This window comes from Canis aureus, chromosome 18 (assembly GCF_053574225.1).
Source record: "Canis aureus isolate CA01 chromosome 18, VMU_Caureus_v.1.0, whole genome shotgun sequence".
Classification (NCBI taxonomy): Eukaryota; Metazoa; Chordata; class Mammalia; order Carnivora; family Canidae; genus Canis; species Canis aureus.
This window is the reverse complement of record NC_135628.1, coordinates 42,069,262-42,092,986: the sequence shown is the minus strand read 5'-3', so window position 1 is coordinate 42,092,986 and position 23,725 is coordinate 42,069,262. Positions and strand designations below refer to the sequence as shown.

The 23,725-nt window shown below is 35.3% G+C and overlaps 1 long non-coding RNA gene across 3 annotated transcripts in view; it reads left to right on the top strand.

Moving 5' to 3' along the window:
- LOC144288912 (uncharacterized) overlaps positions 1-23,725 on the top strand; it is a 78,543-nt gene that overhangs the window by 8,480 nt on the left and 46,338 nt on the right. For 2 of the 3 annotated variants that reach the window (XR_013356975.1, XR_013356977.1), the window contains one exon: positions 5,644-5,817. The exons of the other annotated variant lie outside the window; for it this stretch is intronic. This is a non-coding gene — a long non-coding RNA (uncharacterized LOC144288912). Of the gene's footprint in view, positions 1-5,643; positions 5,818-23,725 lie in introns of those variants that run through there. 3 annotated transcript variants of the gene reach the window in all.

Below are 23,725 nucleotides of genomic sequence, written 5' to 3'. Positions count from 1 at the left end.
CCTACTGAAACTACATCCCTCAAATTGGTTAAAAGGTTAGTGGAAGAGCTCTAGTTAAATGCCTATCATATTCCCAAATGAGTGGGCACTGTAAACTACTACGATGCCTCATATCAAAAGTTTTTTTCTAGCTGACTTCAACCTTCTGCTAGTAAAGCCTGTATGGTCTAGTTTAGTTGGGAAAGACATAAACCACAACCAAGTTCATCCTCTTGCCCAGTTTGGTTCCTCTTAGTCACCTTTAGGAATTTCCAATTGATTCTGATTTCAAGGATATCTTAGGGTAGAAGATGCTTAGGCCTAAATAAAGTGGATTAAATAAAGGAATATCCTGGGGTGTTATTCAAAATCCTTAACAGTGGCTGCTACTTCCATATCCACCCATCAGGACAATTGCTGGCTATTAACCACAAGCTCTATTGTACCAGTGCTCACCAGCTTCTGTAAGCCAGCCTTGGAGTTCTCTACTTTCCTCCTCTTTCCCATAACCTTGGTGTTCATTGTGCATGTATCTCTGTATGTTTGTGTCTCTGCAGAAATGAAGGTGGAATGGAATGAGGCAAAGAGCTATTATTGTACTTATAAATTCACTCATCAAATATTTACTGAGTCAGATGCACTTTTTGCACTTATGAGCCATTATGTTGTACAGAGAATGCCTGAGTGGGAGCTACTCTTAGGTGCCCCCTTTATTTATACAGGTTTCCCAATCCCTTCACCATTTCTGGGATTCTACACAAAGATATTTCACTGAAAACCTTACAAGGGACAAGCTTGCTCCTGTTTTTTCCAATTCCAGTAGCATATATTTACTAATAGAGAAAGGCACTATATCAGATATAATTTTAACCATTACAAAGCTTTCCTTTTCTTCCTATTAAATTATTTAAGGGTCCATTTCCTTGAAATTTGAGTACCTTGAAAATTATCCATTTTGCATGGCTGTGTAAGCAGTTCAAAAGTTTCTGTAAAATTAGCTGAATTCCCTTGAAAAATAGGGATTAAGTGGGATTAATGACATCAGAGATGGCTAGGCAAGCTGGAACCCTCAATGTTGGCCATGATGATGCAAATGGTCTTCATCATAGCAACTGTTTCCCACCATGACCCTATTAGTCAATATTCAAGATGATGATTTAAGGAACTTGTCTAAAATGATGGTGTCAAAGTCAATTTCAATGTAGCAATTTAATATTTCAGGTGAAGCCAACATGGTAATGTGCTTTATTAATGAAAGCTATTTTCTTTTTTAAAAGAAAACTTTCATGTGACTCACTTTGTCAATTCACTTTTTAAAAATTATATATGTAAAGAAGTTATGGTCCATAAAATAAAACTTAGCCAATCATACATTTAATTAGGAATACCAAAGAAGTAATCTTAATGCATGTGATTTGGCTTGGCGTTGTAGATGGGATAATAACTGAGAAGCATGAAGCCAAGTTCAGTGAATTCAGAACATGTCTGGGAGGCATCTAGATCATCTCTATCTATAAGTAATCCCTATTCATATTTTCCCAATCTCTGACTGAATTTCTATGGCAGCTCTTTTTTTTAAGGTTTTATTTATTTATTCATGAGAGGCACAGAGAGAGAGAGAGAGAGAGAGAGAGAGGCAGAGACACAGGCAGAGGGAAAAGCAGGCTCCATGCAGGGAGCCTGATGTGGGACTCGATCCTGGGTCTCCAGGATTACACCCTGGGTGGAAGGCAGGCTTCAAACCGCTGAGCTACGCAGGGATCCCTATGACAGCTCTTTATACTTCCCCTGCCTCCCTCTGGTAGTTTGTGTTCAGGATAGTAGCTAAAGGAAGCAGTGGAGAAGTAAGTGCTAGAATTCATGTAATGCCAATGAAGTGAATTGGAATAACTGAGTTGACCAAGAGTTTACTCTAATACGACCTGTGACTTCTCTCAAGGAACCTTGACTGGCAACTTGCTTCTCTAATGTAAGTTGACTAATATAAATTCACTGCTCTGCTGTTGTTATTGGGCACAGTAGCTCAAGGGCAGGTCTTCCTAGGACCTGAACTAACTGCTAGTAGGAAGGTGACGGGTAACAGAGTTCTTCCCTTAGCCTCTGTTCTCAACTGCAACACCTTTGAACTTAAGGCTTTAGGCTCAGGAAAGTTTTGATGTTCTTTGGAAAGATACAGATGGAACCTAATGTTTATCAAGAAAACCTATTATTATCATGGCTGATTGTGTCTCAAAATATATAGTATAGTAGTTTTTAGCCAAATTAAAACATGTATTAAAATGGACTTTTTAAAAAAGATTTTATTTATTTATTCATGAGAGACACACAGAGAGAGAGAGAGAGAGAGAGAGAGAGGCAGAGACACAGGCAGAGGGAGAAGCAGGCTCCATGCAGGGAGCCGGATGTGGGACCCGATCCCGGGACTCCAGGATCATACCCTGGGCTGAAGGCAGCACTAAACTGCTGAGCCCCCTGGGCTGCCCAAAATGGACTTTTTTTTTTTTTTTTTAAAGAAAGAACAGGTAGAAAGGAAGAAAGGAAACTAAAATGAACTGAGTAATTATATTTATTACATTATCTTCATATCAAATGCAAATAAACATTATCCTCACTTTATGCATAAGGAAACAAAGGTTTGCACATATTAAGTGACTTTACTTGAAGTTCTCTCAATGAGGGGCAGAGACAAAATTTGAAAACAGTTCTTCAAAACCATGCTCTTTCCATATTTCACACTGACTAGAATATGTACATTTAAAATCAATATTTGGTAATTGAAAATAAGTTGTCGATAATTTTTCTTTTAAAAAGTATGTGAAATTTTGCTTTGGAAAATACATAGAAGTTTGATATTTTTGTCTCTTAAATTGACAATTTGAAGTTCAGTATTTTAATTTGAAATTGACAATTTGTTCAGTATTTTAAGCATATTTCATTCTTTCTCTCGGTTAATAGATATTTTACTTTATATTTTTATAGAATTCTAATTTGTCATACATTTTTAATAATTAATTTGAAATAATGACAATATATTTCCCTTTATTTTTTTAAAGACTTTATTTTTTTGATATATATAGAGAGAATAGCAAAGCAGGAGGAACTTCAGTGGGAGATTGAGAAGCAGGCTACCCACTGAGCTGGGAACCCTATGTGGGGCTCAATCACAAAATGGGCTCCTTCCCGGATACTAGTATCATGACCTCAGTCAAAGGCAGATGCTTAACCAACTGAGCCACTCAGGCACCCCAATATATTTCCCTTTAGAGTCTCTTGATGAACATTCCTTGTTGAATGGTTATGGGCCAATAAGGCTTCCTAGTTTTCATTAGCAATTCATTATTACCACCAAAAATCTTCAACAAGAACCAAATCTAAAAGGCATTAAGAGATTTATGGCTACTCATTTTAAAATCATTACACAGGATGCCTGGGTGGCTCAGTCAGGCATCCAACTCTTAATTTTGGCTCAGGTCATGAAATCAGGGTTGTGAGATTGAGTGCCACATTGGGGTCCACGTTGGGGTCAAGCCTGATTTCCTCTCTCCCTCTCCCTCTACCCCTCTATCCCACAACAAAACAAAACCAGTAGACAAATGTTATCTTCCTAGATCAACAGTATTGACTATATTGACTTTTATCTAAATCATACATGTAAACTAATAATCATACTTTGGAATGATTACTGCTCAAAGACATATGTAAATTATTTATATTCTTTTTTCTAACTTTATTGAAGCAATTATTCACAAGTGCTTCAATGTAAAAGTTGCTCTCTGGGGAATTGTGCTAATGGCAGAGTTGGCCACTAAGGTGAATACTGGGGTAGATTACAACTAATACTCCCTGATTAACAGTCTCAATATTCTTACAGTATGCAATTTAACAATGCAGTACTATATTTTTCTCCTTCTATTAGAATTAAATGCAGTCTATGTAGCCAAAGATAATTAAGATCAAAATCAAAATACTCAATCCATCAAGGATTTTCTTAGCCCAGTATCAGTGGTAAGGCTAATGTTGATCCCAGTGCTCTCCTAAACCAAAGAACTGTGGGAAATAGATCCAGCCAAATGTTTCCATCTGGTCCATATCAACTGCTGTTTTAGAATCAGCTTAATTAAGCACTGGAAAGAAAAATGTTGAAATAATTTAGAAAGGTATAAAGAGAAGCCTATTAAATACATTAACAAAGGAATATTCAAATATAAAAAGCAACACTTTTGGGAGTGATTTGCTCATACTACTATCAGTTAATACTTTGTTAAATGCCATGGAAGTTCAGAGTTTGTGGCACTGGATTAATTGCAGTTCAATTCTAATTTGTCTCTCTAGAACAGAGATGTTTCTCATGGAGCTCTGTGTATATAACAAATTCAAGACTTAAAACAGGGAACAAACATTGCTGTACAGTGCACAGGCCCAGCCACCCCACTCACCAATATATATATATACCCAGTTTACAGAAAGGTAAACCACATGACCACTTGGAATGACAATATTTACTAGAACAGGAAACCAAATCAATAGCACAACTGGAAACATAGTCTAGAAGCTGGTTCCTTGATTTATTTTTAAGGCTAGGATAATTACCACAGTCATTCAGAAATGTCTTTAGTTATTTTTAAATTAACACTTGGTGTTTCTTTAATAAAATAACAAAAATTCTATTTTATTATAAGAAGACAATATAGAAGAATTTAATTGTCATATATATGAGTTCTATGGTAAGATGTGCTTTGCTGTTTTCACACAACACTATCAAAGACACAAAATTCAACAGCACCCCATTTAAGAGCAATGATAGTATCATGCTCAGCACACTTTTCCTTATAACGACATAAATATGAGATGCTTAGAGAACAAGTCAGAATATGTCTTTTTTGGCTAAAATAATTCAGTGGAAGCAGGAAAAAATACTGCAACATAGGGTTCATGCATTTTAAAATAATTTCTTGATGGGATTTTACCATAGGAAATCTTAAATATTATAAGCACTATACTAATGGGGATATATGACTATCTTCTGGCAAAGTTTTTGTTTATTAACTGCATAAGTTTGTAAACTATAAACAGTTTTACGATATGTGTCAAAATCCTTGAAACATGGAGACACTTTGACAATGATTTTTTTCCTAAAGATATAATCAAAAATTGGCTCATATTTAATTAAATACTCATTATAATATTGTGTACTACGGTGGAATTTGAAAATAATCTAAATGCTCAAAATAATAGATTTGTTAAATAAACTCTGGTACATCTACACTATGGAACACCATGCAGCCATTAAAAATTGTATTAGAATATTTAATTACCTTATTACATAGATATTTATTACATTAACAGTTTTAAGGACTATAAATTGAATGCACTGTATAATCTTGTTTTTGTAAATATATATTTACATGTGCATAGAAAGAAGGCTTGAAGAAATATACAAAGTTAATTTTCTGAGTTCTTATGCAGTAGGCGCTATCAATATATTATCTTCCTTTTTCCTTTCAGTAGATTTTCTGTGTAGATACTATTATTGTAATTTTGCAGCTGTGGAAACTAAGTCTTAGGCAGCTATGTAAAATACTAGTCAGATTTGCTGTGTAACAAAAAAATCCCCAAGTCCTAGTGGCTTAAAAGAACAGATTTTTTTTGTTGTTGTTGTTCAAGTTACATGGAGCTACTGGGCAGCTGAAACTCCCTCTGTGGATCTGCTTCACGTGACTTTTTTTTCTGTGACCAAGGCTGAAGGAGTAGCATTGATCTGGAGCATGTTGTTCTCCTGGCGGGTGGTTGTCATGCCAGAGGAGCCAAACTACAAAATGGCTTTTCAAATTTTGCTCAGATGAGGTAAGACACAACTACTCAGTCACATCGCATTGATTCAAGCAAGTTACAACATGATGCCTAAGGTCAATGTATTAGGAACAAACCATCCTTTTCTGAGTATAGAAAAAGTGAATAATTAGAAACACACATACACACCCACACCCAGGAAAACTGCACAAATTTTTACAGCAGAGTAATGGCAAAGATGATACTAAAATCTCTCCAGGAGGTGGGACTGCAGGTGATTTTCTTTTGCTTATCTGCATTTTCTAATTTTTATAATACAGAGGAATTGCTTTTGAAATATAGAAAAGGGAAAAAAAGAAAAGGCAAAATAAACTAACTTGCATTTGTTCTGGGCTTTACCTGGTGTTGCTAATAGGGATGTTCCCTGTGGTGTAGTTTTGAAGCAGAGAATAGGAAGGCTTACAGGGGAGAAGGGAAAGTTACATTCATCTCACCTTAATTGTTTGGCCCTGCTTTTAATCTGTCTTCTGGTAACTGGAAGAATACTTAAAAAAATGTTTGACAATAACCCCCAATAAGGAATACCTCACAGATTAAAAGAGGGCACTTAAACCAAGTGGGAGTGCCATTTCAGAGAGGTCCATTCTCTATAATTAAAGCTTCATTCATAATACTAACAGCACGTTGCAATAAAAAAAAATGAGTTAGTACTAAATTAGCAATACGTTTAAGACAGAATGTCTGATGGTCTTTCTAATTACATCTCTTAAGAGTGCCCTGATGGTGATTAGCTGTTAAAAATATATTTCACAAATGTAATTACTAAACTATAAAGGGAAATGAATCTCAGTGGCCAATGAGGAATAGTCATAATATACCCATTAAAACAACTGCAAACAAAGACAGAACACTGTTCGATTACATTATAGAAAACTGCCCAAGTTTTCCATTTTACCTCTTATTGCTGTTTTGCTTCTTTGGAAATTCCCACCAGCAGGAGAAAAAAAATAACATATCCTATCTTACATTTCATATTTGCCTTTCCTAATGAAGACTACCATAACATAACTTAAATGTAGTTAAAAATAGTTAGATTTTGCAACATCTGTGCTTGAAATAAAGGCAATGCCTGACTGCAAAATAATAGACCATATAAGATAGTTATAGGATCTAACCTCAGCAGTATCTGGTACTTCAAGAATGCCAGCAGGAATTCTTTAACCACATATTATTTTCTCTGTTCAGCAGTATCTTTTCCTTTCTCTCACTGTATGTGCAATCTGTGATCTGCCATCTTAGGCAGATACTCAAATAATACTTTTAAATAAGATAGGCCTATATATCTATCACAACCCTTAAGGCTTTTTAAAAAAAATCTTATTTATATATTCATGAGAAACAGAGAGAGAGAGAGAGAGAGAGACAGAGGCAGAGGCATAAGCAGAAGGAGAAGCAGGCTTCATGCAGGGAGCCCGATGCAGGACTGGATCCCAGGACCCCAGGATCATACCCTGGGCAGAAGGCAGGTGTTCAACCACTGAGCCACCCAGGGACCCCCCCCCCTTAAGGTTTTAAGACCAAAGATAGATAAATGTTCAAAGTGTTCAATATCTAGGCTTGTGATATTTGATATATTTGACTAAAAAATATATTATATATACTCCATTGGCAACTCTGTAAATTACATCTTTGTTATATCTTAAGATGGTATTTTTTTTAGCATGGCATTTCTCAAGGAGAGGTGTTAATAAATTTTCAAAAAACAAAATTAAATGAAATAATTCTTAACAACACCATCAAAAAACTACATTAAAAAATAAGCAAAGGATCTGAATAGAAATGTTTCCAAAGAAGAAATACAAATGGCCAATAAGCACATGAAAAGATGTTCAACATTCCTAATCATGAGGGAAATGCAAATCAAAACCATAGTGAGATACCACCTCAGTGGGAATGAGAAGGAGAGGTTACTACTTAATGGGTCCAGGGTTTCAGTATTGTAGGATTAAAAAAAGTTTTGGAGATGGATGGTGGTGATAGTTACAAAACAAGATGAGTGTACTTAATGCCTTGGAACTGTGTCCTTAAAAATGGTTAAGATGGTGACTTCTATGTTATGTGTATTTTACCACAATGAAAAATAAAAATGACAAAAAGAAAGATACCAGAAGAAAAAAAAAATAAAGAAGCTCTGAATGACTGGTATCATTTAGAGTTCATCACTGACATGATGGGAAAGGATAACATAACTGGCTAGGGTGGGGCTGAGGCGTAATAGCAATTGCCAGTTTGGAGATATGAATTCAGGTCCCAGCCCTGCAATCAGCTACTTGTAGGAATTCGGGCAAGATGAGGACTATGGATGAATACAATGAACAACCACACTGTAAGCTAACTTCCAACAACTCTACAAGAGTATGAAGATGGAGAATGATGAATAGAGAATTGAGTATTAAGCACTGCAATACTCAGTGATCCGGGACAATGAGGAGGAAAGAGAGATTTCTGTATGAAAGAAAATTCCTGTGTTCTAAAATGTAGTCAGGATCTTAGGACATAGAGGATATATCCTGTACTCTTCTCTCTCCCTAAGGGGCAAGATCCTTTCTTCCCTCTAGAGGGCAGCATGCCAAACACTGAAAACTCAATTTGATGACACTGCTTAGAGAGAAGTAGATGCCTTGCTTCATTAGAGAATGGTTTGGAAAGTATCATGAGGACATCCATTCCTGGAGAGCTCCAGAATGTGGCCAACAAATAGAAGACATTCAATCAGGGCTATTAGATATTTTAATAGCTCTTCTCTTTTCCTTGTGGACATTGCACAATTCCTAGTGAAAGTACAGTGACAGCTGCTTTGAGCTACCATCAAAAACAGAGCGCTGCATCATCAAAATGCTTCACTAGGGTGGTTTTGCCTAGTTAATAAGCATATCAGTGGTGAGTGCTGAAATCATCATAAAAAAGCAAAAAGAAAAAAGCATAAAACAAAAATGAATCATAAACTAAAACAAACATAATAAAATTTTCAACAGAAACTAGTCAAATGTCCAGAGGTCATGAATAATGCTCAATCGTTACAGAGGTACTGCCTGTGTGGGAACTAAATAAAGTATATCATTATGGGACAGATACCAGATTTTGGTCACAACTAGAGATTTCTATGATAAGTCTCTGATTTCTTACTCAGGGTTGTAGAAACAAAGTGTATATCATTTCCTTATGCTAATTTTGTTTGCTTAGTTAGATGCTTTCATGAACACAGTAAACTTTTGGGCTCACTTCATTTATTCAAACAAAAACTTCTATTTGTTGAGCTTTTATTTTGTGCCACATAGTGTGCTAGACCTTGGAAATACAGTAAACAAAAATATATGAGATCCTCACCAACATGGCACTTAAAGTGAAGTTGAGAATATAGACATTAAAATGAGCACTGGGTATCATGTAAGACTGATGAATCAATGTGACCTTTACTTCTGGAAACTAATAATACATTATATGTTAAGTAATTGAATTTAAATAAACTAATATGTTTATTTAAAAAAAAAAGAAGAGACAATGAGGATACAGACACACCCAGGGGGAAGACCATGTGAAGACACAGGGAGAAGATGGCCATCTATAAACTGAGGAGAGGTCTCAGAAGGAAATTGATCCTGTCAACAGCTTGATCTCAGATTTTCAGCCTCCAGACTGTGAGCAAATACATTTCCATTGTTTAAGCCATACAGTCTATGGTAATTTGTTATGCCAGTCCTAGAAAACTGATATGCCATATAGGCCCCTTGAAGACTTTGACTCTATAATTTACGACCCCATGGAAGAGACTTTAAAGTGTTTTAATAAGGGCAGAGGGAGGAGTGATGATTTGGAGGGAATTTGGTAACTTGGAGATAACTTGGAGGAAAATTTGGAGTGGGAGTAGAAGCAAAGAGACTAGTTAAGGAAGTGATTGCAATTATCTAGGAGAAAGATATTGCCCATTTGGAAACGATTTAAGAGGTAAAATTGACAGGACTGATTGTGAATTAAACATTGGGGAAAGTGAGGGTGAGGAAGGTATGCAGGATAAATCCTCGGTTTCTGAGATTTAGAGCACGACTGATGGGAGTGTCACTTAACTGTGACAGGGTATACCAAAGGACAATCAGGTTTTGTCAGAAGGCTCATTAGTTTAGTTTAGGACCTGAAGTAGTTTTTATTAAAGACCAATTTCAAAATTTCTTAGCCATATTCTCCAAGAGACATGTGTTTCTTGGGGTCACACTTAGGGCTATATTACCAATTCATAGTGGCTTTAAGAGGAGTCACAGAGGTGGTAGTTAATATACCTTAGTATGTTTCCTTAAATGTCCGTTAAAAAAAAATTACTATACTACAGAAGAAACTTGCTAAATGGCCCTATAGGAAAGAATAGGGCACTGTTGTTACTACATGCTACTAACTATCCAGCTGGCTCCGTTGTTTGTTGAAAATTTGGCTATGGTGATTGGTTTTTTTCTATTCCAGTTGGTGTCTGAAGCATAAGTCTTGGAGAGTCTCAGCTTCCTTGCTTACTTTCCTAAGCAAGGACTTCTCCTCTAGGAAATGGCTAATGATCAGAAAAGAATGAAGCCTCAATAAGCCAAATTAGGTTGATTCAGTGAGAATGAAAGGGAAGCAGCCTTAGGATAATCAGAGGGGAAGCAGAACACTTCCTTGTTGAGCATACACAATGAATACACTTAATAGGGTGAGGAAGTGGTAAAAGGGCGAACCTTAAGCTGTTTTTTATGAATTTTTTTTAAAAGATTTTATTTATTCATTCATGAGAAACATAGAGAGAGAGAAGCAGAGACAGAGGCAGAGAGAGAAGCAGCCTCCATGCAGAGAGCCCGATGCAGGACTCGATCCCGAGACTATGGGATCATACCCTGAGCTGAAGGCAGATGCTCAACCCCTGAGCCACTCAGGCGTGCCTCCTTAAGCTGTTATAAGTCAGTTAATATCTGACTAAGAAATTATTAGTGTAACAGCAGCATTTCAAAAGGACAACCAGCAAGCAGGGCAATGAAGAGCAGGGGGTAGGAGGTAGCAAGCCAGAACTGAAAGGCAGTAGGGGGCATGGTTAGGTAAGGCAGGTGGGTGCATATGGGCACTAATGGGGTTTTTGAGACAACCTGGGAGGTGAATCAGGTTCCAAGGAAAGGAACAATGACTGAGAAAGAAAAGTGGAAGAAACAAAGAAACTATTCCCTACATCATTGTACAGAACTGGAATTAGGTTGATGGAGTCTGTATTCCCTTGAGCAATAGATAAGATGAAGTTAATTACCTCTTCCCAATTTTCCTCTATAAGAATTGATGCTCCCGATCTCACAAAACTTCAAAGTTTTGACTAACATATGATTTCCAGGATCAAGTTACAATATGTCAAAGGATACCTTCAGAGAATGTTACGGAAGCATAGATACTACATACAGTTAAAACCTCTATTCCTAAAAAAAAAAAAAAAAACAAAAAAACAAAAACCTCTATTCCTATTTGGTATATATACAAAGAAAGGTGTACAGATACTGACAGGAGAGTTATATATTTTGGGGATTTTACTAAAAGCAAATCTCCAATGTACTTAGTCAATAAAAGAGAGGAACAAGTCAAAGCCAATGTGATATATTTTCCAGTTGGATATATTGGAAGTGTGGCTATCAGGAGGCATGTGCACTGACAAAGGCTTAATGCAATTGAATTAAATTGAATAAACAAAACGAAAGTTATAACTGTAAATAGTAGTTGAGTGGTCTAGTGGGTAGGGTCCTTGAAATATTCTTAATTACCCAATTTGAAATGAAAGTCTATCAAGGGCATCACAGGTGGAGTGCTGCCCTTGGATTGAGCTATTTGTCTGCTAATAACTGTGTGTAAAGAGCAGTGTTTAAGGCTTTTCCTCTCATCAACAACCCTATGAGGGGAGGTTTGTAGATAAGAAAGTGACAGATCTGGGATTCAATATCAGATCTTAAGATTCTTGTATTCCATGTTCCCAGTGACTATGCAATAACATCCCCGATTTTAATTTCCACAGAGCTGGGTTAAAAGTTGGGAATTTAGGTTCTTCTTCCCTGCTCCTTTGCTCAAAATTCAACAAACTAGGTACCCAATACGGAAAAAACTGGCTATGACTTTCCTGCTTCTCACTAGTCACAAAATGACTGACATACACCTGTGCACTCTGCAGCCAGGAATATTTGGAGGATTAACTTCAAATAAACTGCACTTATATTATGCTAAAATAAGTGCCGAGAGAGTAAATCAATTAATGAAGTGAAAATTTCAGATAAACTAGGAATCAGACATTATGCAGATATGTGGTCCTCACATTTTCAGTTTATGTGGGACTTGAGTGGCAAAGGAATTCAAGAATCATTTGTCCCATCCATTTATGTCCTCCATGGCATGTGTGTGTACACAAATGTGTACTTTTTATAGACATATTCTTTTTTGGAATTGACAGGAAAAATATGTTTTTAGTTCATGCTAAAAATGAAAGTGTGGACAGTGATTATAGACCAAAAGTTCATAAACATCAATGCTATAAGAAAGAAACTCATGAACCATCTAAAAAGCCTTGTGATCTTCATTTATAGACATTTTCCCAAACAGGTCATTAAATTTTAAATACACCATTATAGGGACTCTGGTAAATAGGTGATAAGAAACACTTGATATGATCCAAAATTTTCATTTTTATAGAATACATAATTATCATGATTGAATAATGTCTAAAGTTTTCAATATTGTCTTTATATTATAGCATCAAGGAAAAAAATTAAAATGTTTATTTTTTCATGAGAGACACAGAGAGAGGCAGAGACATAGGCAGAGTGGGGAGTCTGATGCAGGACTCAATTCCAGGACCCCGGGATCATGATCTGAGCCAAAGGCAGATGCTTAATCACTGAGCCACGCAGGTGCCCCTCAAGGAAAATTTTATACATGTAGTTCTTTAGGAATGTATTTTAGAATTAAGTTAGTTTTAAAGGACTCTTCAGTTGGGGGTTTGACTTAAGGGCCATTCAATTAATGATGCTTGAATCAAGGACTCTGTCCCAGCTACATTTTTAATTCAAGGACTATGTTTTACATTCTAAAAATATTAGAAAATAATTTCCAAAGTAAACTGGCAGAAATTTTGAAAAGGACTTAGATCATCTACTTGTTTAGTGGTTTAGAAAGGATGAATTAGTAAGGATATTCTTCTTTTGGGACCTATACAACAAAATAACTGACATCAAATTGAAAGGATTAGAGAGATTTTTCATCTTATATTTTAATACTTTGTCTTTATGCATATAGTTAACTTATTATAGGCAATATAGCGATGATTAAATAAGATAACAACAATGGATCCTGGTGTCAGTAGCCACAGTGACAAACCGTTTGAATCTACTAAATTATGTTGATATTTGCCCAACTATAACAGCAAATGTAAGGCTGAAAAAAACAGACTATTTTCCAAACCAAGATGTCATTGTAGTAAGTTTTATTTTTTTTATTTTATTTTTTTTTTGTAGTAAGTTTTAAAAATAAAAAGTAAGACTAAGGTTTTCCATCATGAAATCAAATTAGCTATATGATTTAAAAAGTTTTAACTTTTCTAGTTATTTTGCACTAATCACAATGGAAAATAATATCCTACGGGGTTTAAGGTTTGTCAGTAATTCTTGTCTTTCAACATTCAGATACACATTTTTTAATATTCTAAAATAATGAGAGATTTTCTAATATACATTTGTGTAAGTTTCCCATGGGTTTGGACTTTGAGCCTACTTATTCATATTGGAAATAAAGCCAATAAAATTCTACTTCTCTCCCATGAATAAATAGGAAGGAAGTCTTTTGATATTTTCCAGCATGTACACACTCTATAATGTTTCTGAAAGAAGATAAAATAGTTCAGTATATATTGCCATATATCAACATATATACATAAAGTACTAAGGATTATGCTGGCACTAGAAGAGAAACTGTAAGAAATGCACAAGCAATTCCCTCTCAGAGCTACATTCTATATAAAGATACAGAGAAGAAAAGAGGAAGTTTTAAAATAAATGGTTGGGAGGAGAAAGTTCTAGGTTATAGGAGACATTTAGTGGCCTTACTCCACTCAATTGCCCAGATATATTGTAACTATTTCCTGGCTTCTTGAGAGTCCATATAATGGGGCTAAAGTCCCTGTCATTCTTCAAATGCTGTAGAAAATAATAAAGAGAAAATCGTTATTCATTTTTAAGGGTATTACTTAACTATCATTTACATAGCATTAATAAACCAGAGCTTGAAGCTAGAGCATAAAATCAGAACACTAAATATGGAGAGTATGTATTGTGTGTATGTGGGATTTTTTTGAAGGGATATATTGCTTAAGCAGGATTGGCTTTCGGCTTTTCAGAGATATATCCTCGATGGGGTTCTTTCTTGCCTCATTTATATAAAAAAATTGATAGACATGGTTTTCAACTTGTACCAGGCTCCCATAAATAATCTCTGACTTGTGCCAGATTGTATCCTCCCAAAGAGGGTGGCTCCAATAGGATAGGTACATCATCCCACACTATTTTCTTAAAACGTGATGTGGACACTCTTCCAAGAGGTGGGGGCTATGGTCCCTCTTCTCGAATCTGAGTACTTTTGTAACTGAACTGGCCTTCAGAGTGTGGCAGAAGTAACTCTTCAGGACTCCAAGCTCATCTATTTTTCCTTGGCTCTCTATTTTTCTTGAGACACGTGCTCTTGGACTCAGCCACCATGCTGTAAGGAAGCCCAGGACATAACACATGGAAGGGCCAAGTATAGATGTTCTAATCAATAGGATGAGCATCAGCTGCCACACATGTAATGAAATAGCTTTCAGATGATTCTAGTCCCCTACCTGTAAGACTTCTGGCTGAAGTCCCAGACATCAAGGAACAGAGTCAAGTTGTTTCCACTATGTCCTGCCTAAATTTCTGGCCCACAGAAATAGTAAGATATAATAAATGATTTTTATTGTTTGAAGCTACTAAACGTTAAGGTAATTTCTTATGCAACAATAGATAGCCATCTTGAAATATGGCTCAAGGACTTCAGGTAAAAGATTAAGTAAGAGTATTTGGTCTATTTTTGGCTATGCCACTAACTAGATGTTTTAGTCTAGTGTAACTAGTTTTGAATCAGTCACAATACCTTCTGGGTCTCAGTTTTTCCATCTTCTATTAAGAAAATTAGAATAAGTCCCTTTTAGCCCTTGGATCTAAGATTCTGTGATGGGGGCATATTCTAAATAAGGGAGTATCAAGAGATACACCCAATGGATATTTGTTGGATGAATGAATGAACAATTTAAAATAAAATTATATAATAGCCATTAACTAAATACTTAGAGTGAATGGAGTGGAGTCAATATATTGATCGTCCTAAACAAAATGATACACATTTGTAACAGCCTCAAACAGAATGAAATGCTATATGGAAGATAAATGTTTTGCTTGTGGTTTTCATGAGGAAAAAAAATAAGATAGACCCCTTGTCATTACTCACCATCTCCATTTTACAGATACAAAAACGGTATAGACAGTATTAAAAGTTACACAGGTAATATGTAGTAGCAAGTGCAAGCTGGAGACATGAGGTATTCAGGATTGTGTTGTGATTGGGAACTCCAGGGTTTCTCAAGACTGGATACAGATTAGAATCAGCTGGGGAACTTGAAAAGCACACCAGTGTCCTAGCCTCTGACTCACCGGGTGTGGCCCAGGTTTTGGTAAAGAAACATCCCTTTAAATTCCTAGGGAGAAGTCTGGCTAGATCTAAAATTAACTTTCAGTGCTTCATTTTACACCTGCCTTTCGCTTTTTTTAAAATCTCTACCTGAAGAGAAAGAAAAGAGAGGAAAAACTCCGTCAGGAAGCATTTGGTATCTGTTTTATTTTTAGAAAGAAAACAATCATTAACTGAAATGAAGGAACTAGTTATTTTAAAGGAAGAGATTATACGAAAATTCACATGATTCCTCTTTTTTTTTTTTAAGATTTTATTTATTTATTTATTCATTCATGAGACAGAGAGGGAGAGAGGCAGAGACACAGGCAGAGGGAGAAGCAGGCTCCATGCAGGGAAACCCGATGCGGGACTCGATCCCGAGGCTCCAGGATCACGCCCTGTGTTGAAGGTGGCGCTAAACCGCTGGGCCACTGAGGGATTCCCTGATTCCTCTTTCTTAATCATAGAAAAGCCAACTTCTAGGATAAAAATCCTGTATGGCAGAAATGGAGTATGACACAAAGAAAAGACCACACTGGCAGGCTGTGACTCAGTGGAAACAGAATGAAGATCTAAGCCAAGTAAGTGGGCATCAATGTGTCATTCTCAGAACCACCAACCCAGGAAATATGATCTTCAGCAAATCAGACTGAATGTTTTTACCAGAGGACCTGGTTTTAGTGAGAGAGAATAAAGATTTGGTTCCAGAAGTTTGACTCTGCCTGTGGGAGATCTGAGACTGAGCTAAGGGCAGAGCAAGGCACAGTGGTACCATCTTGGTTCAGATAAAAGCATGGCAAGGAGGAATTCCATAGATTCGTAGGCAAAATTCTTTTCCCCAAATCTCTTATGTTGTTCCCAGCGATATTCATTTTTAGGCAGGAAATAATGAAGCCTTATGTTGCAATTTCTGAAAATCTAATTTGGGGAGCCATTCTCTGAAGAGTTGCTGGCAACTCTGAGACTCAATTTATTAGAAATGTGATATTGTTATCAGGGTAAGAGAAGATCCTAATAGGATATTTAAGAGCTAACAGGCTTCCTAACCTCATATCATATAAATAAACTAATGCCCTAGGTCCTTTTGGACCTTTTAGTACATATGACAAAAACAAAACAAAATGAAAAAACTTTCAAGACAACTCAGCAAAAAATTCCAATTTAGAATCTATCTAAAACTTTGGAGGTCAACTGCTTTCAAAGCAAAAACTGGCTTTATTTTCTTTCTAAAGACTTTGGTCAAAGCAATGTTTGGAATACTCACATTTGGAGATTAACTTTCTGCCAAATACAGAAGTTCCTAGTTTATTTCCTCAGTGGAAATCATCCCATTAAGTGAATCTTATTTATTTCAGGAACAGTGATGCATTTGTACAGTATGTCCCTAAGGATTCAGCATCAAATAAATGACATATATAGTATCAGTATATCATGAAAGTTTAACTGCAAAATTTAAAAACCTCAATGGCAAAAGTAGTAATATTTAATTCTAATCAGAAAATATGAATATGTGGAGTCTGAAAATATAAACATACAGTTTCCCTACATCATTAGTTTAACTTCCCTATAGTCATGTTAATTAGGCACTATATTTATAATACTTTTACTAATTTTTTAATATAGAAGGGATTTTCAGAGATGATTTGGAATGATCTATAACTTAAAATAAAAAGAAAAAAGAAAAACCAAAAGTCTTTTCTAAAGGCTTCTGGATTGTTTTTTTCTCCCTATAAATTTCCCTGTCATAAGCAGGGACATTTATTTATACAGGTTCACTCATCAGAGTGGAACTCAGAGTAGAGTCATGGGTATGCTATAGTTATTTGCATGGATGATATAAAAATGTGTCTTCCCTTAAAAACTATATTTTGAAGTCAGAGTAGATCAGCATTTCTCTGGTCTACATTTTCCTGGTTCAGAGTAACATGAGCTCGGACATTCCAATAGGAGGCATCCATCAGGAGTAGCAGGGCTTTCCCAAGGGAGCTTCACTCCTTTTCAGAAAAGATATGAATAACATTGCAGTTTGCCTATGTTGCATCAAACTCTTCATCTCTAAGTCTGGACCAAGAGAACTGGGGACCCACTAGAGTGTTAATTGGGAGAGTGGTAGGATTCTACTTCAGAGAATGGGTTGGGGATAAGCAACTCTGGTAGCAAGGACAGCCAGGGAGCTGGAGCCTGAGGGACTCCACAGAGGAGATGACCTTAAGATGAGAAGAGAAAGTTAAGTGGAAAAATATGCGAGGTGGGCATAAAAATATTGATTGCTTAAGGACACAAACACATGCACTTAAGAAAATCATGGAGACCATAAGTAGATATTTTGGAAGGACAAATAATAGTTGCTTCGGGGGGGGGGGGCGCGGCGAGTAGAGAATGAAGTGAGATGGGGGAGGAATCATGGAGTACTGCTAATGATCTTCTTAAATTCAAAACTGTTGGAGACCTAGTATGGCCAGGCATCATGCTATTTACCTTCCCAACAACCTTGTGTAGGACATGGCATCTTCATTTTATTGAGGAAGAAACTGCCCAGAGAGATTAAGAGTTGTATTCAAAATTTTCCATTTAGTAAGGGGTAAAGTCTAAATTCAAACCCAAGTTTTTCTGACTCTACAGCCCATGTTTTCATTTTTCCAGTACCTCACAATAGTTTCCTCATTTTAGAAAAGGATTTCTTTTGTTTTATGGTACCACAATTTGTAATAAAAGTAGTTCAGAGCCTTAAAAATATATATAATATGAGACTGTTTGTGAAATGTACATGGGATCAACAATCATTTGGTGAGTATAAACATGGGGGTCCCTTCTTGCTTAATTAAATCCAGCTGGAGATCCTAAAATATTTAAGATAATTATATTTTTGATACTAAGAATTACTATGACTTATACAGACAACCTGAAAAGTCTAATTAAAAAGCAACTCTCAGTGTGGAAGAGGCTCTTCAGCAACTCTTAAAGAGCTCCATGTAGTTTGGCAGCATCTGTCCCTTACACACACAAGAGTATCATTTGATTCCATAGAAAATCATCTTGCTTTAAATAGCACTCATAAAATTTTTTTCCTCAATAAATGGCAATACTGACATAATTTATGGTAACTACTTTTCTTCCAACATATAATTACTATGGAACTGGCATCTAACTGCCCGATCAGTTAGATCTATAACCTGCCATGTAACAAACAAAATATTAAGGCAAACCAGAGGCTCCATGAAGGCCAGGAGTGACCATTAACACTCTCCAAATACATATCCATTCCCAAATCCAGACACAGGCTGCTCCTCCCAGTGCTCTGTGTTCCCTGGAAAGCCTGAGACTTGCCTTCACCTGCATACGGATCCTAACTCCCCACCTCTCACTGTGCTTTTTGGATGGTGTTAAAGTAATACCGCTTTCAAAGGAAATTGGGGTATGAGTAATCCCAAAAGACCATTAGAAGTCTCAGATATTTCACAGAGGATGTTACAAAAAATATTTATTTTCAAGGAAGAGCAAACTGATCATGTTAATAAAAGCTAAAAGGAAAAAAATCTTTCTAATAACATCTGCTCAGAGTAAAAGTATGCATGTTTTTATTTGCTGGGATACTCTGTTGAACGTTACAATACAGAACCACAGATTTCTTACAGAACAGCTGGTTTAAAATACATTTCTTCTGTTTTTATATTTCCATCCATCTTAATTGTTCTCTTCTGTTTTATTCTTAACATTTATATATATGTTTTAAAAGGTAATATTTTCTAGAATGTTGTGTTTCCAATAAAACCTCTTAAAGTTTCCACATGGCATTAGGAAATGACCAACTAGGTTTGAATCCCTGCTATGGCATTTATAAGCTGTGTGACCATGGGAAAGTCAGTCAATCTCTCTGAGGCTCCATTTTCTTATTTGAAAAATGGGAATCGTAATGCCTGTCTTGCAGTGTTAATGTGAACTTCAAGGAGGCTAGATCCATAAAACATTGGACATGCAATAAGCATTCAATATATAGATACATTTTTATTGTGACCTGAGTCTGTTCCATTTCTCTTTGAGAATCAACTATAATTTAAGAATGTATCCTCTAGAAAGTCTAATAAGTCAGGGAAAGAAGGCCCAGATACAGTTAGAGAAGTAGAAAGTCCTTAGAAAGCATATGGAATTGAGAATACTAATCTTTATCTCTTTGTGCAGTAAGATTGTTAGGAGAGAGTCATATATTTATGGGATTATTTTTGACTATTCCTGGTAAATTTCCCCTTTCTTAATCAAACATAAAATTTTACACATTAAAAAGAAAAGTTCTATTCATATACATACTATCTTCTATACCATTTTGTATCATTATAATGATAAGGAACAAATTTCAATGGGATCTAAAAACTATTCTACTGTTAAATTAGCCTTTTAAATAATCTCAAATGTTCTATGGAGGCTATTTGGCCAGATTTTTCCATGTGCCCTGTGAACAGCCTTACTACCTTAAAAAAATAGTATCTCACTGACCCTGAAGAAAGGATTTAGCAAATCACAATGGTAGTAATAATAGCTAATATTATTAGCATTTGTTATGTATTAGCAATGTTCAAAGTACTTTACAAATGTTGTCTCATTTAACTCTCACAGTAACAGGTGGAGTAGATATTATTGTCACTCCCATTTACGGATTAAAAAAAAATGAGGCACAGAGAGATTAAGAAGAGAGGAAGGAGTAATTGACATATGTCCTGAGAACATCAGTATTAAAGCATGTTGCTCAAGACATCCTGGAAGCAAATGAGCAAAGACCTTTTAAATTAAAGAAATAAGGAGAAAGAGAGAGTGACAGTGAAAACAATAGAACACAGCATTCCTATCTTACTTCTTCCTCTCTATGGAAGGCTTCCTTTGAGTATATAATCCATATGTAGAAACAGTTCTATATTTTGGACAGATGGAGAAAGCCTTTTAGGGAGAGCCCTAAATACTCATGAAGTAGTATTTATAAATAAAATTAGAAGTGAACTTAAAAATGTAAATAACTACAGGAGTTATAAATATTAATAGTCAAATGATAATACTGATCCTTACTTTTGTCCTGGTTTTACCACTTACTGTACCTATATCATATCAGGCTAATCAATACATTGCTCTAGTTCCCGGTCTATAAAACAAAGGGGCTTTATTAGTTGATACCTACAGTCTCTCGAAACTTGACATTATCTAGTCCTTATATCAGCTCAGGAAACTTCATCCTAATCTTTATATGATGTTCTGATCTTTAATATATTTTGAGACCAAGCTCCTTATCAAATTGCACTTGACCTCTACCCACAAGGCCAGCTTCTTGTCTTAGTCACTGAAACTAAGGCATGAGAGATTTCATTTGCCTTGAAAACAGGGAAAATGATACTGACATCCTATAGATCTAATCTGCTCCACAGTGTTTGCTGACTGGGTTATTTCTGCTATGATACTGGCCTAATAAAAAAATTAGTAAATTCCAGCTGTGGCCAAGACTAAGAGGACCTGTCTTAGAGGAATTATGCCCACCTTTGACATAATGAGAATAAACTATTGGTTAACTCATAGTACAAGGGAGGAGATGGAAAACTTCTTTGTTATTATATGTTTGATGGAATTTTTATTTTAAAGGCCCAATGTTTCTGCAGAATTAGCATATTTACTTGTATCTACCTCAATCTTTTTACATACCAAAGATAGATCCCCTGTGCCAACAGAGATCAGAAGGGTACAAGCAGGATTCATATGAAGATTAGCATCACTTAGAGTACATTGCTCTGAACCTCTGAATCTTATGCTACATTATATTTTGCATTGATTACTACATACGTGATCTTAACTGTACCTCACAACAACACTTAATGGGGATAGCAAATGGAAATATATTCATTTTATAGATAAGGAAATGAGGCTTAGATAAGTGGAACTTGCTCATGTTTTACCACATGCATAAAGGTTAGATATAGGCACAATTACCCAACTTATCAGTGCTAGGACTAGAACCTAGATTTTTCCATTTGAAGGCTCATTTTCTTTAGCTCTATCATACATGTATATGTGTGTATGTATATAGATGTGTGTGTGTGTATATATATATATTAAGACTGTTTATCTTATTGAAGGATGATGGAGGCTATATTTCTCATAATGTTACCTATTTCCCAAAAGGAACTATATATTTCTTTTATAACACAAAAAGCAATAATCAATTACTAAAAGTTTTTCATAAAACACAAATGACCTCAAAGAGAGGATTATGTTGCATCACTTCAATTATCATAGGTTTCTGGAGACCACTTTAAGATGTAGAGCTTAAATTATAAAATTTATTATATGTAATAAATTATAGTGGCATTGACAGTAAAATGGAATTATGAATCAGAGCATGAGGGTAAGTCCAAGGAGGACAGACTTGGGCAGGACATTGGGATGTTTTTTGTTCATCAGAATCAGGAAAACATGAAATGGAAAGAGGATACTATAAACTTTCCAAAAGGGTATCAGGATAAGCCATCATGATTCATTCCACCTTAAGATAAGGAGCTAGAACTGAAGATTTTTTTCCCTATAACCCAATGTCTTATCATAGTGCCAGACACATAGCCCAAACTCTGAAAATGCCTCTAATGTTAGGAAATTTGAAGTACTGGAAAGAACTTTTCATTATTACTCTGAAAAGATCTGGGTTTGATGTGGGATTTCTTTTTGTTATTTGCTAGTCATATGGTCCTGGGTTAAGGACCTGTATCTTTAAGACAGGTATCGATCCTATAAAATTTAGATGATATTAATAATTATGCTTCCTCACATAGTTGGGAAGATTAAATAGTTAAAGATGATAAACTATGAATGATTAGTATACATAATTATTGCTATTTCTATTTTTCAAAAAGATTTAAAATATAGTGTGATAATTTATAACAATGCTGTCATCTTTTTAGAATTCTGAAAGATTGCAAGATAAAAAACTAAGAGCAGATGGAACTATATTGAAAGAAAAGACAACTTTAAATTATTCTTATATTCAAGCCACTAAAACTAAGGATTTGAGACATTAAGTACACACACACACACACACACCTCACACTTCTCTGTATATAGTTACTTGAAGACAGCCTGACTCATCGACCTTTTAGGATTACTTTCTATCTTCTAGCTATGATGAGGATAGATTTTCTATCCAAGATGAGGAAATCTTGTTGAGTAAAATACTGACCTAAGGAGAACTTTAAAAGGGATTATTTCAGTATAACTATATAGAAAATGCAGAAATAAGTCCAGATCCACATGGGAATTTATTATAGGGTAAAGGTGGCATCTGATGTTGGTAGGGAAAAGATGGATTACTTAATAAATGTTCCTAGAACAACTGCAAAGCCATTTGGGAAAAAACTGAGTTTCTTTTTCATTCCCTACACCTAAATAAATTTTAGATAAATAAGTGTATAAACATGAAACATTAAAAATAGTAAACATATGAATATTCTTAGAGTCTTATATGAAGACCTTTTCTATAGACTTTAAAGACTTCTAGTCTTATTACATACCAATCTTTTCCTCTGCTTTATCCATTCTGTGAATTTAATCTCTATAGATTTGATTGTTATGTTATCTAGAATTCTTTATATTGTCATAATTATGGTTAATATAAGTTAGCCTAAATAAAAATTGATATCTATCATCAATATAATAATTTTAAATAAAAGATTCTATATGGCAATTCTAATTCTAGAATTAGACTTTCTAGTTTTATATTCCAGCTTGTTCATTTGTTAGTGTGACAAACTCACTAAGAATTACCTAACTGCTCAGTTTTCTCATTTGTACAATGAGGTGAAGGTGGTCTTTATATTATAGACAGTTGGGGGATTAGATAAATGCATATAGAAGAGTTAACAGTTCATAGCACTTATTAAATAATTAATGTGATGAGATTATCAAAATTTATATTATTATTAAAATACTTTGAAAGAGATTTTCAAATTCAGTTGTTACAATATAGTCTGGTCTTCAAGTACAACAACTTCCTAAGTATGTTTATAAATTGTTATTAATGCTGAAGGTGAAGCAACTATTTCTCATTTGTTGAAAAATATCAGAGTTGTGAATATTACCTTTAATTTCTCAAGCAGGAAATACTGAATATGCAAAAAATGAAATGAAGATAAATCCTAAATCAAAATTG